Here is a 16600-nt window from a genome sequence, read left to right on the forward strand (position 1 = left end):
ATGCAGAACTTGGGCAGCTTTAAGGGATGAAATGCACTAAAAACGGTGTTCTAATGAACTTTCCCCTGGAAGAAATGGAGATCCTTGCCGTTGGCATACTGGGACGCCTCAGGGTCAGAGAGAAATTTGCCTGTTTGTTCGACCTGCTGTCATGGGAGCACGGAACAGAAAGGTGATCATGTGTGAGCTGCTTGCCGTGGGCATACCGGGGATTCTAGAGAGGACTTGCCTACTTGTTCTGGATGCCTCAGAAACACAGCTACACATCCCATCACCACTCCACTTCCCATCTTCCCCATTCTTTCCCCTCCCCCGGTATATTTGGACTGGCGCAGCCCCATTGGGCTGTGAGGTGAGGGAAGGAGTAGACCCCACCATCCATACTTTTCTTTTCTTCTCAGTTCTTCTTGTCTTCTTCTCCCTGAATTGAATGATGGTTATGAGCCTTTTTTTGTAAATAACATTGTATAGGAATATGTGTTATGGTGAAAATCTGCTCTTTTATGCCTTTTGGCTGTAAATACTCGCTTTTAAATGAATGCTTGCGTGTGTGTGTGTGTGTGTGTGTGTGTGTGTGTGTGTGTGTGTGTGTGTGTGTGTGTGTGTGTGTGTGTGTGTGTGTTAATAAATAATTATTGCTTGTTATTTCAAATCCGTCTCGGTTGTCCTTTCCTTAATTGGTCTGACACAGTGTACAAGCATACTTAGATGGAAAGTTGTACCCCACCTGATTTGTTCTGTTAGCCTGTGCTGCACCTATGTGTTCTATCTTCTCACTTGTGGAGATTGTGGATTGCAATATGTTGGTAAAACTTCTCATTGTTTACATCAACATTTGAATGGACATAGGTTTGCTGTATCATCTAGTATTAAGACATATTTATACAATTATTTCAATGAAGTTGGGCATATTTAGTCATTGTTCTATTCAAATTATAGACTCGGTTAATGTTAATGATTTTGAAAATAAAGAGGAGCGTATTGTTGAGCTAGAACACAAAGAGGACTTTTGGATCAGGACACAATGTGTAATCTATCTTTTGGGCCTTGATGACAGGGCCTTCAAATCATAACTGCCGTAGAAATGGAAGGGTCAAAATCGCGGTCACACCTTGGCGATCTTGCCAGCGTATGCCGACGTAACAAAAAGTGTGTCTAAAACGTTGGGGCACGTCGAATAAGGTATGGGTAAGTTTGGTATGCGCGAGTAGAACGCTAAATACGCTATCATAAGTCGTAGTAAGTAGAGTGCGTCAAGAAATTTTGAACATGTTCAAAATTTTACGACGTACTCGGCGGATGACACACGTTCCGCATGCGATGGGGATAAGTTTTACACACGATATGTGGACGCTTACACACGTCCACAAAGGCTACTTATAAGCTACTCATAAGTCGAAACACGTTGCGGTAATGTCTTTTTTACGCGAAACTTATTTCTAACTTATGTTTGACGTGCTTTGAACCAATTCTTTACGTAGTCCCAACACACATCGACGTATGTAGACGTATTCCAATGACGTCTTCCGGTCGACAAAAAAAAAAAATGAATGTGTTTCTAGCTTACAACTGCCATATAAAGACGTGTTCCCAGCGGTTTTGGGAATTGGTATATAAAAATGGTGCTCATAAAAGGGGAACCCAACAGTGTTTTCGAGTCCTTTTTGAGTCGATGTCCATGTCAGCAGTAACAGTATCAGTATCAGTATTAGTATTAGTATTAGTATTAGTAGTAGTTTGTTCATGTTGGCAGTAGTAGGTGAGTGTGAGGGGGAGGGTGTGGGTTATGATGGATCGTCCTTGCGTCCGCGTGTCCACGGGTAGGTTCATAGGCTGCCACTCAACGATTTAAATGGCTGCATCTCCACTATTGAAAGCAGACGCTTGCGCTCAACAATTGGATTTTTTTTACACTCAACGACTTTTAAACGGTACCACTCAGATATTTTCATTGTTTACAATGAACGATTTAAATTGCTGTCACTCGCCTTTGTTTTTTGACACTGGGGTTTGGAAATTTGAAGCGTTTCTTCTGAACGTGTTAAAACGCTCAAACTCGACTATTTTAAATAGACGCTGCCGATGGACAATTGGAATCATAGCCAAGCTAGACATCGAAGTGTGAACATCCTCGTCATGCCGAATAAAAGTTTGAAGAATGCTGCAAATAAGTGTCCTGGCCGTGGCCGTGGACGCTGACGCAAGGACGATCCATTATACCGACGTCTTTCAGCCTATGAGTAACTTAAAAGTAACGTCTGTCGACGTGTGGCAACGATCGCGTAACGTGCCAACAACACGTTAATCATAGGTAGGAAATAAGTTTCGGGTACTCTAAACATTACCTCGGCGTGTCTCAACTTATGATAAACTTACAAGTAGCATGTGTTGACGTCTGTCAACGATCGCAGACCATGCCTACAACTTGTGGCCAGCGTAGCGGAACGTGTGAGTCATACGCCGGCATACGTAGTGAAATTTCAAGCATGAAAAAATTTGAGGACAACCGAAAAGTACAACGTTTAAAGCCAACGTACAACGACGTATGGCAACGTACTATGACGTATGCCAGCGTGCTCTCAATGTTATCAAAACTTACCCATAACGTATTCAACGTGTGCCAGCGTTTTAGAAAAAAAAATTCAAAAATCGGCATACGTTGGCTAAAACGTCAAGGTGTGACTGGGCCTTTAGCTAATAATCTCTGGAGTTTGGTAGGTTCATATGACGTGCTCGTTTTTGAGTAAAGCTTTTTGGAGAAGGGTTCTGGTGAAGAAATGTACTCCCAAAGTTTATGGGATCCGCAAGTTCTTAATTTGTGATTTTTCCAGCAAACAGGTAGATAGGCTTCCGCTTCATTCTACTTTTAGGCATACCATTGTGGAGAGTTTATTACCAGATAAAAGTTAGCGAGTGAACCCCATTTAAGGTTAAATTCACTTTCACCAAGACCAAAGGACAATCCTTTTTCAATTATGGTAAATTTCTTAAAACTCTTAGTATAGACATGATAGTAAAGGACATTTTGGAAACTGACTGTGAATGTTCGTCTTACACTTTTTTTATATCGTCCTGTGAACATGTTGTTTCTGGGGATTTAAATGTAATTACCCTTGCTGAAGGAGAGGATATTGCATTTGGGTCCATTTGTCTGTCTGTCTGTTTGTTTGTTCGCACAGAATTTCATGTTTCATCGGTATGATTACTCATGTAGAATTTATTAATGATAATTTTTACGTCATAGGTCACTTGGTGTGTCAGCCATGTTGGAAAAACAGAAAAACTTTGGACCTCTGTCTCTCTGAAATCGCACCAAGGAAAACATTGAAACTTGGCAGGTGGCAAGTATTCCTGATGGGGAATAAGCGTGATTTTTTTTTATGACGTCATATGTGCCTTTGTTATGACGTCATAACTGCGTATGCAGAATGCTATATCTGATCAATATGAAAAATTTTGAGGGTCATCGAGGGATAAATTGTCCACATAAAACAAAATTGATGATGTCATCGGTCTGTAATTCAGCAGCCATTGTTTTTTTTTAAAAAAAACCTTCAAAAATCTTCTTCTCTGAAGTGGCTGAACAGATCGATGTGAAACTATACCTGTGACCACCTGTCCATTAGGAACAAAAGTTTCAAAGATATGATGTCATGGATCACATGGTTTAGCAGCCATATTGGATTTACCCTAAAACCTCGACAAAATATCTTCTCCAGAACGGCTGGACAGATCGAGTGGAAATTTCACACAAATGTTCCCCAAGCCTTGGGTGTACAAGTTTGTAAAGAAATAATTGATCGGTCACATGGTTTGGCAACCATATTGGATTGAAGAAAAATATTAAATAATATTTTCTCTGGAACCGCTTATTCAATGGACGTGAAACCTCAATTATTATCTAATCGTGATGGGGAATACATATTGTACACCTCTCCTTCCCAATTCCATATCCAGGTCGATGCATGACGCCATTGCCGGGTGCCGAAGGAAGGGAGTACTCAGTTTTCACTCCATTTTCTTGTTTGTTTGTTTGTCCAGGCGATATCTCCACCATCCTTTGAGCTCGGAAGCTGAAATTTGGGGAGAAAAGTGAAGATATGCTTTGGCAAAAGTGGTATTTTTGTTTTTTGATTCATCAATTAATTGATTAATTACTTAATAATATCGATTTATTAATTCCTTATTTCTTCTCTTTCTCATCTGCGCAATAACTCAGGCACCTTGTGAGTTTGGAAACTGATATTTGGATATGACAGTGAACAAGTTATTTGGCTATAAAGGGTATTTTTGATTTATTGATTAATCAATTAATTGATGAATTATTCATTTTTCGATGAATTACTTCATTTTCAAAGAGTTACAGATTCGGATGAAACAGTGGTGGTGTAGGTATGCTATTAGGCAATTGATTGAGAAATCATTTATTTTACAACTATTATTTATTTTAATTATGCAATTAATCAACCAATAATTATTGCACACCACTTGCCCCAAATCCGTCTCCATATGCTGCATGGTGATGGTTGGAGTAAGTATCATTTGTACATATTCACCTTAGAAGTACATTTATACACATAAACTAAGTATCATTTGTACATATTTACTTCAGTATCATTTATACACATTCACCTAATAAGCACACCGCTCCATCCCAATTCTGTCTCCATGTGCTGCACAGCGGCAATGTCATGCACTGGACGATTTATTTATTTATTTTGCATGAGGGTGCTGTACTTTGTACTTCTACTTGTTTTAAATTTCAACTTGATCGGACACATGGTCTGGCAACCAGAATTATTTAAAAATTTTTGATCAGGGTCCTTCTTGATTTTCATGTATATCTTCTTCTTCTTCTTTCGGCTGCTCCCGTTAGGGGTCGCCACAGCGGATCATCCGTATGATCCGCATAGTGATTTGGCACATGTTTTACGCCGGATGCCCTTACTGACACAACCCTGGTCGCCTCTTACAACACAGGGATATGGTACACCTATTTTAACTGGGGTATACACCGGCCCAGTACACTGGTACTCATTTCGCCGACCTCGGAAGGATGACAGGCTGAGTCAACCCCCTGGTGTATTAATTCAGTGGCCCAACGGGGATTGAACTCAGGACCTTTTGGATCCCAAGCCGCTGCCCGAACCACTGCGCCAACACACCAGGCTTTCATGTATATATATATGTACAGTATATATGTTGTTGTTGTTGTTGTTCATCTTTCGGCTGCTCCCATTAGGGGTTGCCACAGCGGATCATCCGTTATGATCCGCATACTGATTTGGCATAGGTTTTACGCCGGATGCCCTTCCTGACGCAACCCTGGTCGCCTCTTATGACACAGGGATAAGGATTGGGTTTCGCCATGATTCCAGGCTGCCCTACACCCTCTCATAGCGCGGCCCAGTGCAGAGCTCCCGTCTTCAAGCGATCCTCCAACCCAAGCCTCCGAGTAGCCGGATTACAGGCGCACGCCACTACGCCCGGTATGTACAGTGTGTATATATATATATATATATATATATATATATATATATATATATATATATATATATATATATATATATATATATATATATGTATATATATGTATATATATGTATATATATGTATATATATGTATATATGTATATATGTATATATGTATATATATATATATATATATATATATATATATATATATATATGTATATATATACATCTATCTGTATATAGGGATATATATATATATATATATATATATGTACATATATATGTATATATATGTATATATATATATGTACATATATATATATATATATATGTATGTATATATATATATATATATATATATATATATATATATATATATATGTATATATATATATATATATATATATATATATATATATATATATGTACAGTATATATATATATATATATATATATATATATATGTATATATATGTACAGTATATATATATATATATATATATATATATATATATATATATATATATATATATATATATATATATATATATATATATATATATATATATATATATATATAGCTGCCAAACCATGTGATCCATGACATCATATCTTTGAAACTTTTGTTTCTAATGGACAGGTGGTGACAGGTGTAGTTTCACATCGATCTGTTCAGCCACTTCAGAGAAGAAGATTTTTGAAGGTTTTTTTTTTTAACAATATAAATATATATATTTTTTTTTTGAATAAGGCTCACTCGGCTGTGCCTGGATGGGTTTGTGGGTAGAGGGGGAGCAGCTGAAATGTGAATCCTATCCAGGTTCCTCCTGATGACTTCATCTTGGCTTTTTGCTTGTTCGGATTCCTTCTGATGACTCGAATGCAGGACTGTACCTATTTGGTCTTCCATTTGATTTGAATTGAATTAATTTTAATCCCATTAAGAATTCAATTGATTTATAATAATAATTTTAAAACGTCATGGGTCAGGGTCAGGTGTCAGATCAAAGTGGGGTTGCATCAAAGTGGGACGTCTTGGTACCCGATCATCACTACCAGCAGTTATAAAGTGGCAATTCTAATTATGTCTCTTATTAATCACGTAACACATCAATACACAAATGCCACACAAAACTCCACAAACACCACGAAAAACATGTCCTCATGAGGGTTTGCAATCTCTGATTGCTCTTTTTCGTGTTAGTAATCGTGGAATTCGGGATGAAAATCGGAGTTAAATCTAGAGAACCAGTAACTCATCCTTGGAGCTGCATTAGGTCCTCAATTGTGGATTCTGTCTAATTTTGTTAATAAAATGTGCACCAAGTTTAAATTATTTGTAAACAGTTTTAATGCATGGTTTCACAGAGTTGTGGAAGTCTTGGATAATAGGATTAAGTTTTTTTAGGAGTCAGGGCTTGCTTTCACTAGGTCAGTCTAAATCAGTGTTGAACAAGCCGAGCGTTCGTAAAGACATTTGGGATCTCCATGATAGCTACATAATAGCTACTACAGATAAGGCTGATAATAATTTTGTTGTGGTTTCTAAAATGTTTTATGTAGAGGGTTTATTAAGAGAGTTAGGCATTGATACGGTTACTTTCACCAGTATAGGAAATAGCACATATGTTCCTTGTCATAAGTTACTCCAAGATATTATCTCTGAGCATCACAAAGTTTTAGTTATTTTTCGTAATAAATGGAAAGAGGCAAGTCTTTGTATTCCTCGACTTTTCTGGATCCCAAAGCTTTATTAGAACCCGAACAAGGATAGGTTTATAGCGGGTGCCAGGCAGTGTTCCACCAAGCAGTTATCGGTTATAGTTAACTCCGACTTCCAAGTTGTTCGGGAACAGTTCAGGAAATATTCTTTCACAATTGAGAAGAATTCTGATATTAACACTTTCTGGAACATTAAATCTTCTTCAGAGTTCTTAGATAGAATTAGATGCCTCAATATCAAGTCAGTTGAAGTTTTTGATTTTTCAACTTTATTGACAAATTTGGATTTAGTACTCGTGAGGGATTCACTCTTCAAAGTGATCGACAAGGTTTTTAACTATTTTAAAAAGTTTTTATCTGTCAGGTTTGATGGAGAATTATTTTCGAAAAAGAAATACTCAAGTTTTCATGGTTTTAGTAAGCATAAGTTTTAGGATGCTGTTCATTTTATTTCATTGAATACTTTTGTATATTTTTGTGGGATAATGTTTCAACAGGTTAAGGGTATTCCCATGAATGGGAATTGCAGCCTCTGACAATCAGATAATTTCTTATTTTCTGTTAATTTTCATTTATGCAGAAACTGATGAAGGAGAAAAAATTAGGATTAGCTAAAAATGATATCTCATACATGTCGTTAAATAGCTGATATTTGTGTGGTTAACTATAATTTTTTTGATAGGCTGCTTCACAAGATTTATCCAGACAGCCTGATTGCAAACAGGAGTGGTAATGATTGTACAGTTGCTGCTTATCTGGATGTGTTGGTTAGAGTTGAACAGAATGGCTTTAGTACAAGTGTATATCATAAAGTTGACTCGCATAACCCATGCTCTGCATGACATGTTGGGGTGGGTGTGTTTGAGAAAGGAACTGATGCAGAGTATCAGTAGTAATTTTACTTTAATGCAGTAAGTGGAATACGATTTCACTGTTTCAGAACCATTTTATTTTCTTTTTTTGTACCATGCACCTCATATGGTCTTTGAGATAATGTAAGCCTAATATCACGTTACTCGAGCGCAGAACAAAGTCGAAGATAGCGCGACACGAAACCACAAACTCGGAAATAATATATAATATGATTTTAGTTGCCCTGTAGTCTTGTACACCTTTCCAGGGAGCAATGTACCAATTAAAATGGGTTACAATATCATTTCATCTCAGCTACTTATATTTACATGAATTTGTGGAATATGCTGAGAAGGTTTTTTTCCATCATGTTAAACAGAGGATATTTCGCTGATTGTTTCATCAGGTCTTGTGAGAATGTCTTTTGACTCCAGCATCACCTTTTATTTAAGTTTGGTTGGTTTTCATGAAACAAGTTCCTATTGCATTACATTTGATATAATAATAATGAATTAATTATTTTAGGTAGGTAAATTCTTTAATTGACATTGATTAAACATATTTATTTATTTTTTTAGAAATGGTATTAAATAATGGGGGTATCCAGCTAAAAATAAAATAAATAAATATTATATTTATAAAATACATTATGAATAAGCATGAAAATAATTTGTTGGTGGTTGCTCGGATACGCAATGCAACATGTTGAAATTGATTATTAATGGCAGTTTTAATATTTGAATGACCATTTGAGTCTATGGTTAAATGAAGGTTCCGTTTAATGGACATGTCTACGAGGTAAAGTGTTTATGGTTAATATATGTAATCACATAAAGTGGTGTACTCGTATGATTAAAGTTATTCACATGAAGTAATACTTTAAATAAAATAATAATTATATAAGTTTGAATAAGGATATTGCATTGCTGTGTTGACTAAATGTCTGGACACAACTTTTAGGGTGTGGGTCCATTGATGTTGAGTAATCCACTGATGTGGACCTGTAACCGGGCTTGTGGATCCACTGTTTGGAGAGGTTCTGGGCTGAAAGGATCGAAACCTCGATGAAAGGTGCCCAGCTGATGATCCGGGTCGTTGGGAAATCAATAAATTGCTTGAAAGTTAAGGTTCTAACTTCCAATAAAACAGCTTTTGTAAGTACTTACCTGTGCATAGTGTGTGTGTGTGTGTGTGTGTGTGTGTGTGTGTGTGTGTGTGTGTGTGTGTGTGTGTGTGTGTGTGTGTGTGTGTGTGTGTGTGTGTGTGTGTGTGTGTGTGTGTGTGTGTGTGTGTGTGTGTGTGTGTGTGTGTGTGTGTGTGTGTGTGTGTGTGTGTGTGTGTGTTGTTATGTCTGGCTTCCTTCTTGGGACTATGGTGCAGTAATTGGTCTTTATTTTGATTCCGCTCGGCAGATCACCAGGTGTGACGCCGAGGGCGTGGTCTCTAATTAGGTTGCCGAGCCAATAGAAATGCATCGCAGAAACATCGAAGCGTAACCCTGCTTTTCCGGTAGTCAGTCAAGTGGTCAAGTGGCTATGGCTGTGTAAGAACTAGAGCTGTTAGACTGCAGACTTCTCTGTGGTCGGCAGCCTCAGGACCGGGTGTTCGGGAGAAACTAGAGTGCTTCTCCTCGTGGTGAACCTCAAACCCCAGGCTGTAACAATATATTTTGATGGAAAAGCCATTAAACTGCTAATTAAATGATAGAAGTGAGTGACTCTGACGATCAGTTTCAAAATAATTGGCCCAGTAATAAGGGAGGAGAGGAAAAAATCCTGAAATGTTCATGAACCAACAAACATTGCCACCTATTTCGTAATGGATCTTTTAACTTTACAATATATTGTCACTGGGGAGAAGCTTGAGCGGGCAGCCAATCTTAGCCAGGATCATGTACAGGCCATCTTTGCTCACAAGGTCAAATGCCCTGGTGAGATGATTAATAATGGCAATGTAGAGTGGCTTCTTCTGTTCTCTGTAGTTCTCTTGCAGCTGCCTCAATGAGAATATCATGTCGATTGTGAACCTTTCTGCTCTGAAGCTACACTGTGACTTTGGGTTCATCCTGCCAGCAAGTTTATGTGGCCTGTTCAAGAGCATGCTCGTCGGGTATGCCGATTGGACACACACTAGACATGCTGTTCTCTGGCACTCCTTGGTCTGTCCGGTGTCCTTCCGTGCACCCATTCGTTCGCACTGTGGGCCATGCCGATTGGTCGACAGTGAGCCGAGGAATATGCACCCTTTTTAAGTGTCCAGGTGTTTGCACACCGCGACCTTTTCCACACTTATCCGACGTTCTGTGTAATTGGCGCTGAGTGGAACAATACATGTAGACAGATATATAACAGGGAACATCGCAGATTGTAAGGGAGGGGGGAAGGTGGGGCTTTCACACAATCACTCGGGTGGGGATGACGAGTCGCTATCTATACACTTGCTTCACCACATTTTATCTCTCACAGTAACTACAGCACATACTTTTACTGAGACATATTTTGAAAATAACTATTCTCATTTCAGCCCAATTACCAGTCAGCCAAATCCATAACAGTATCGATGCAAATTTCTCCAAAATTACCATAATGGGTTTGCGAGTGATATAACATTAAAAAAAAATTCCAAATCATCTTTAATCTTTATTCAGTATAATAGAATCACCTATTATTTTATTTTGCTAATTAAGGGATTCTGATATGTAATTAATTGTATACTGCTGTCTGAAAGTCTGGCTGGAAACAAGAGTCTGGCTTAAATAGGATGTGTGTGAAAATAATGACCAGAACTCCTATCAACCTTTAGCTCATAAATATTCCTTCGCCCTTAGAAATTAAGCTGACCTCCAGATGGCTGCTGCCGCAAAGCTGTGTGATTATTTCCCCTGACCCCCAAAACATCAACTGTGGCATCAGCATGTCTGGAGGATGAACAGACATAGTCTCACTGAATACGATCTAAGAATTCAAAGTTTCTTTGAACTCCAGGATCAGAGGAAGACTATGTGGCTTATTGAAATGCCTACGAATTCTCCAGATCAATATGTTCATGTTTGGTTGCACATAGTTTGTTTTACTATATGACTCAAATGTACAGAAGGAATTGAGAATTCTTCGACAACAGTATAATTCTCCAACATTGGAAATCTTCAATTATATCACTCCAGTGTCAAAGCTAAACAGCCCAGTGAGTTGCTTGATTATAACACCCAGAAGCATTTTCATCTAATGTAATGAACTGTCTCTAATGAATGTAATGAACTCTAATGAATGAATATAATATTGTAATGAACAATAGTTCATTACATCTAATGTAATGAACTATTGTTGAAATTTTTGAGAAATCAAGTGGGCTTTTTTGACCAATTTTAATCTGCATATCGGAGTAATATGGGGTGTTGAAGATGCTATGCTTGTTGATGTCTCCAGAGATTGTACCATCATTTAGATACTCACAGGTCTTTTGTAAGATCAGTATTTATTGACTTCTCTCGTGTCTTCAATACCATTGTACCACATACACGAATTGACTAAGCTTGAGATATTGATTCACATTTTTCTTCGATACGCCACAAAAGGTGAAGTGCATCAATATGGTTTCAAGTGTTGGGATATTTAGTCTAGTGCACCATAAGGTTGTGTTGTTTGTCCTTTACTTTTTCTTTGTACACAAGTGACTGCAGCAGTTCAGGTCTTAATTGTATTTTGATCAAATATGCAGAAGATGCAGTAATTAGCAGATTCCCATTGAATGATACATGTGAATATGGGAATTAGGTTAAGTCTGTAGCCTGGTGTGACCATCATCATTGTTTTTTCTTCATATCAATTAGACAAATTAATTTTTTTTTCTCCTTCAGCAGGAGGCCATTACCCTTTGATTATCCATAAAAGTAGTACTGAACATGTTTCTGAGTGCAAATATTTGGACAGAGAGATTGATAACTAATTGAAATGGGAACAGGAATTCTGAAGTGCTATTCTCAGACAGCTGCCTCAATGTTGGTGAGTCTGAAAGTTCATTCAGGCAGATTGGTCAAGACTGCAAGCAGCAACCTCGCTTCATGACTGGTGTCCTATATCTCTTGTGGCTGATAATAACTCTGCCTGGGAAGTCTTCCAAAGGAACCTGTCTCTCTCTCTCTCTCTCTCTCTCTCTCTCTCTCTCTCTCTCTCTCTCTCTCTCTCTCTCTCTCTCTCTCTCTCTCTCTCTCTCTCTCTCTCTTGTGCACCATCTGCTGCGACATCCCTCGTCCTTCAGATGGGCAGGCAGAAGCCTCCTTCCCCTCTTCAGCAGAAGCTGCTCAAACATTTGGAATAATCCTGGCAAATCCTGACAAATCTCAAACTCTCTCTTTCCACAAGGACCGTATGATAAACTCTCCCATCTACTTTATTAACAATCCTCTTGAAGAGGTTCAGTCACTCAAACTATTGTGTCTTACTGTCAGCTAGTATCTTTCTTGGGCAAAAATCGTTTAAAAGTTGGCCTCCAAAGTGAGTCAGTCCTCTGTCATACAATGTATTTCCTTGGCACACCTGAACTCCGATCATCCTACAAGGCTTTCATATACAGATTGATGGAGAACTGCTCTCTCCTGTGTGCTGGCGCCCCTGCCTCACACCTTGCTCAGCTTGCCGCTGTGGAAACCAAGCCTTCAAGATCGTTGGTATCCCCCTGCCACCAAGCTAAGTCTATGGGTCTATCACTTTCCCAATGCAAACAAGTCAGTGGTCTCTGTATCTTCTACCACATCCTTCTGGTCTTGCACCCTCTGCTCTTTCCATGCTTTGTCTCCCTCAGGTTTCTGCAGGGCACATATGGTCCACTATCAACCTCCTTCTGGTGAAACTCTCAAAATCCAGGATCACTGCTCACCTCCACTCATTATCCTCTTTTTCCACACTTGCAGAACCAACTTCCATATTTTCTTCATCCCGTTCTTCCTTCCAGATCTTTGGCAGCTGTTCACTACCACCTGAGATCATCCCCCATCCAAAACCATGATATTTTCAACCCTTGTTGACTCTTCCCAAGCCCACCTCTTTCCAAATTTCCAACCTTTCTGAGAGTTTATGTCTGCATCCATCTTGTCCACCCCATGCATCTTCCCATACCCTTATTCTTCCTGATGTCCCTTATTTGTCCAAGTCTCTCTCTATTTTGTCCCTCACCACTACTGTTGGGGTTTCACCCAAATTCCTATGACTGCTGTCTTCGAGCTCTTCCATGACACTTGACTTTGTATACAAAAGAAAATGTTGGCTGGTAAAGCAAACCAAATAATGTACTTTCTAAGCAAATTAAAAGTTGTTAAGACCAGGGCCCATAACCTGAAAGTTAGGACAGTAATAAGGCAAGGGTCCTTTAGTCAGAGTAGGTCATGTGTGGAATGATATCCCTCATAAGGTAGTGGCACTAGAAAGAGTAGATAAGTTTAAATTGGAATTAGAAAGGAAGCCCCCCCCCCCCCCGTTAGCTCTCCCCAAGCCAGGTCAGGGCATTGTAGATAGAGGGAGGGAGGGGTACAGGGATATTGGCAAGACTTGTAGACCGGTGGCTTGTGTGTGAATGAGCAATGGTATCTGGTCTTGGTGCAGTACAGGCTTGATGGGCCAAATGGCCTCCTCCTGTGCCAAAGTTCTTTGCTACCTCCGCCATTGAAGGTGGACGGATGTTATGTTTTCACCCCTGTCTGTCTGTTTGTCTGTCTGTCTGTGAGCAGATTATATCTCAAAATGTTAGTTATTAAGGACGAAATGATTAGATTTTTGTGAAGATCTGGATCTAAGCTTGGTGTTGGCTCAAAGGTTAGGGTGATGGGCTTGGGATCCTATGATCCCAGTTCAAAACCCCACTCAGCTGTTCAATTAATACCAGGTGGGGTTGACTCTACCTATCATCCTTCCGAGGTCAGCAAAATGAGTGTGAGCATGCTGGTATACTGTGTCTGAGTGGCGACCCATCCAGGATTGTGTCCAATAGCCAAGGAGTCTGCTTCGGCAGCACCAACACTCTGCACAGAGTATGGTCCCGATGGATGGTAGGATTGGGATCGGAAGGTCCTGAGTTCAAATCCTGCTTGGCCATTGAATTCATACCAGGTGGGGTTGACTCAGCCTGTGATCCTTCTAGGGTTGGCAAAATGAATACCAATTTGCTGGGATGATTGAGCCATTTGAGTATCCAGTGTTGGAGTGTTGACCCATCCAGGATTGAGCCCAATAGCCGAGGAGACTACTTTGGCAGCACCAATGCTCTATACAGAGTATGGTCCCAATTGGTGAATGGATGTATGGATGGATCTGGATACTGGAATTTTTAAAGTTATTCTTCAACATTGAGAGATAGGACCAAAATCTATGTTTGGCATCATATCTCAAAAAGTTGTGGATGAGTGATAACAAATCTAGGTGGATGAGTTGGTTGGATGAGAAGAACATGCCGATTCGATTTTGGTTAAAATCTGGATTCAGTTCTGACCTATCAGTGGGAAACAAAATGTAAACTGTTCAACCTGGTGGAGGGATTCACTCTACTGTGTGTTGTTCTAGTTATTCCTTGTTGATGGTATTATTGGTTCCTTTTTTTACAATCTCTGATCCAACGTATTCTCACTTTCACTTTGATTTGTACTTTTGCTAACTTATCAAAATATAATATGTATATAGAATATAAAGATCCAAAAAAGATTGCACACTGTGTACTCGTAATTTGTACAAACCTCCCCTCAATTTGTACTTGGCATAAGAAACGTGCTGTACTGCGAGTTCATAAGATGATGCAAGACCCATCACACCCACTGATGAGGTTTTTATCATTGTTTTCCTTTTAATAATTCAGGCATCGACCTTTGTGTTCCACATACTCTCCTTCTTCTTTAATGGCTGCAATTATTCCCACATTATTATGGGATTGGCCATGGGAAGCTTGGCCCAAGTCTTTCACGAACCAGCTGGCCAGGCCTAACCTTCGAGTAAGGTTATGGTAGGAATTGTAATTTGGCCATGGTGCAGGCTATCTCGCCTATTCTTCGCAAAGGACACCACGGGATCTGCAACGTCCACCAAGTACTGCCAGCAGATGTGACACCAGTTTAAGTCCATCCGAAGGATGGAACGCACATTGATGAATTCCCCTGCCTGTGAAACAACAAAAATGACAGTTTGTTGTTGGGTCAAAATTCAAACCCAGGCTAGACAACTTCAAGGTGAGTGTTGCACATACCCTATGCTGTTGTTTTAGACAATAATTTGTGCCAAATGCGATCCATATGTTCAGTGATAATGCAAGAATTGTTTAATACAATGTATACTCTAGATGCCGCCTGATCCCTGATGTCTGGCATCATCGTTCCCAATAATTTTTTTTGTTATTGACAAGCCAGTGGATGTCAAATTTCTATGTTTTATAACCTTTGCAATAAATTATCTTGAATCTTGAAGCATCTTACTATTCTGACACATATAATGTCAATCACCTCTCCAGTAACCCCCTTCCTCCATGTCATTCTTCACTCTTGACATTCCTTGCAGATCAGACATCAGAGAAGTGAATGGGCTGCTAATGGAGTAATTTGAATAACTCATAAATCACCTTTAAACAAGAAAACCTCACTCTATTGGAAGCACACCACATCCACACTCATAAAGCTGTATGAGCAAGACCATTGAAGAGTATACGTACAACGAGATCGGCATTCAGGAGAGCACATACCTCCACAAGGCTGAACGGTTTACATTTTGTATCCCAATGATAGGCCGGATCTGGGTCCAGACCTGAACCAAAATCTAATCGACTCAACTCATCGACCAAGTTTCCTCTGGATCTGTCAATAAATTTTTGAGATATTGTGTCATATGTCGTTTTTGGCCCGATCTCTCAATTGTGAAGAATCATTTTTTTTAAATCATGCATCTGGATCTAGATCTTCACCACAATCCTACTATTAATTTGCAATTGGTCACAAGCTTTGACACCAACACAAATTTTTATTATGGACCCTGGACATCAAAAAGCTACACATATTGAAGAAACAGTTTCAAATGGAGGACCTCACCGCCATCAGAGCATTCAAATTGCATCAGATGTGGCAATAAATGTGAATTGTTGCTCCCAGCTTGCCGGCTTGATGATAGAAGACAACATTTGTATTTTTTTTCCACCTAGATCCCTACCTCATTTAGAATCCCGTGCTGGCACAGTCAACTTGCTAGTCGAATCAATTATTCCTTGTCACACACCAAACCTGTCCATAACTTTTTGAGATATCCTGCTCACAGACAGACAGATAAACAAACACGTACAGGTGTGTAAAAAAAACCTCTAGTAATTAAATAGGGTGTGTTTATTTGTTTGTGGATTTGTTTGTTTGTGGGTTTGATTGATTGACTCCTATACTTTCCTAAACCACGAAACCATCAGATGCGATTAGTTGAAAACTGGTGGTTGTGCTCTGGGAGTGAATGGGAAGGTTTTAGAGAGTAGCGAATTTCAAAGTCCTGGGGGTTCAGGTCAAGGTAGGACCTCTCTCTCCATCACAATGTGTATCAGA

The 16600-nt window shown here is 39.2% G+C and overlaps 1 protein-coding gene and 1 pseudogene across 1 annotated transcript in view; both read right to left on the minus strand.

The window, feature by feature from the left end:
• LOC147034874 (sulfotransferase 4A1-like) overlaps window positions 1-16600 on the minus strand; it is a 58899-nt gene that overhangs the window by 35341 nt on the left and 6958 nt on the right. The window lies entirely within an intron of this gene.
• On the minus strand, window positions 5351-5491 carry LOC147034875 (signal recognition particle RNA; annotated as a pseudogene).

Source organism: Eptatretus burgeri, chromosome 1 (assembly GCF_056783735.1).
Source record: "Eptatretus burgeri isolate ZD-2024b chromosome 1, Ebu_testis_v1, whole genome shotgun sequence".
Classification (NCBI taxonomy): Eukaryota; Metazoa; Chordata; class Myxini; order Myxiniformes; family Myxinidae; genus Eptatretus; species Eptatretus burgeri.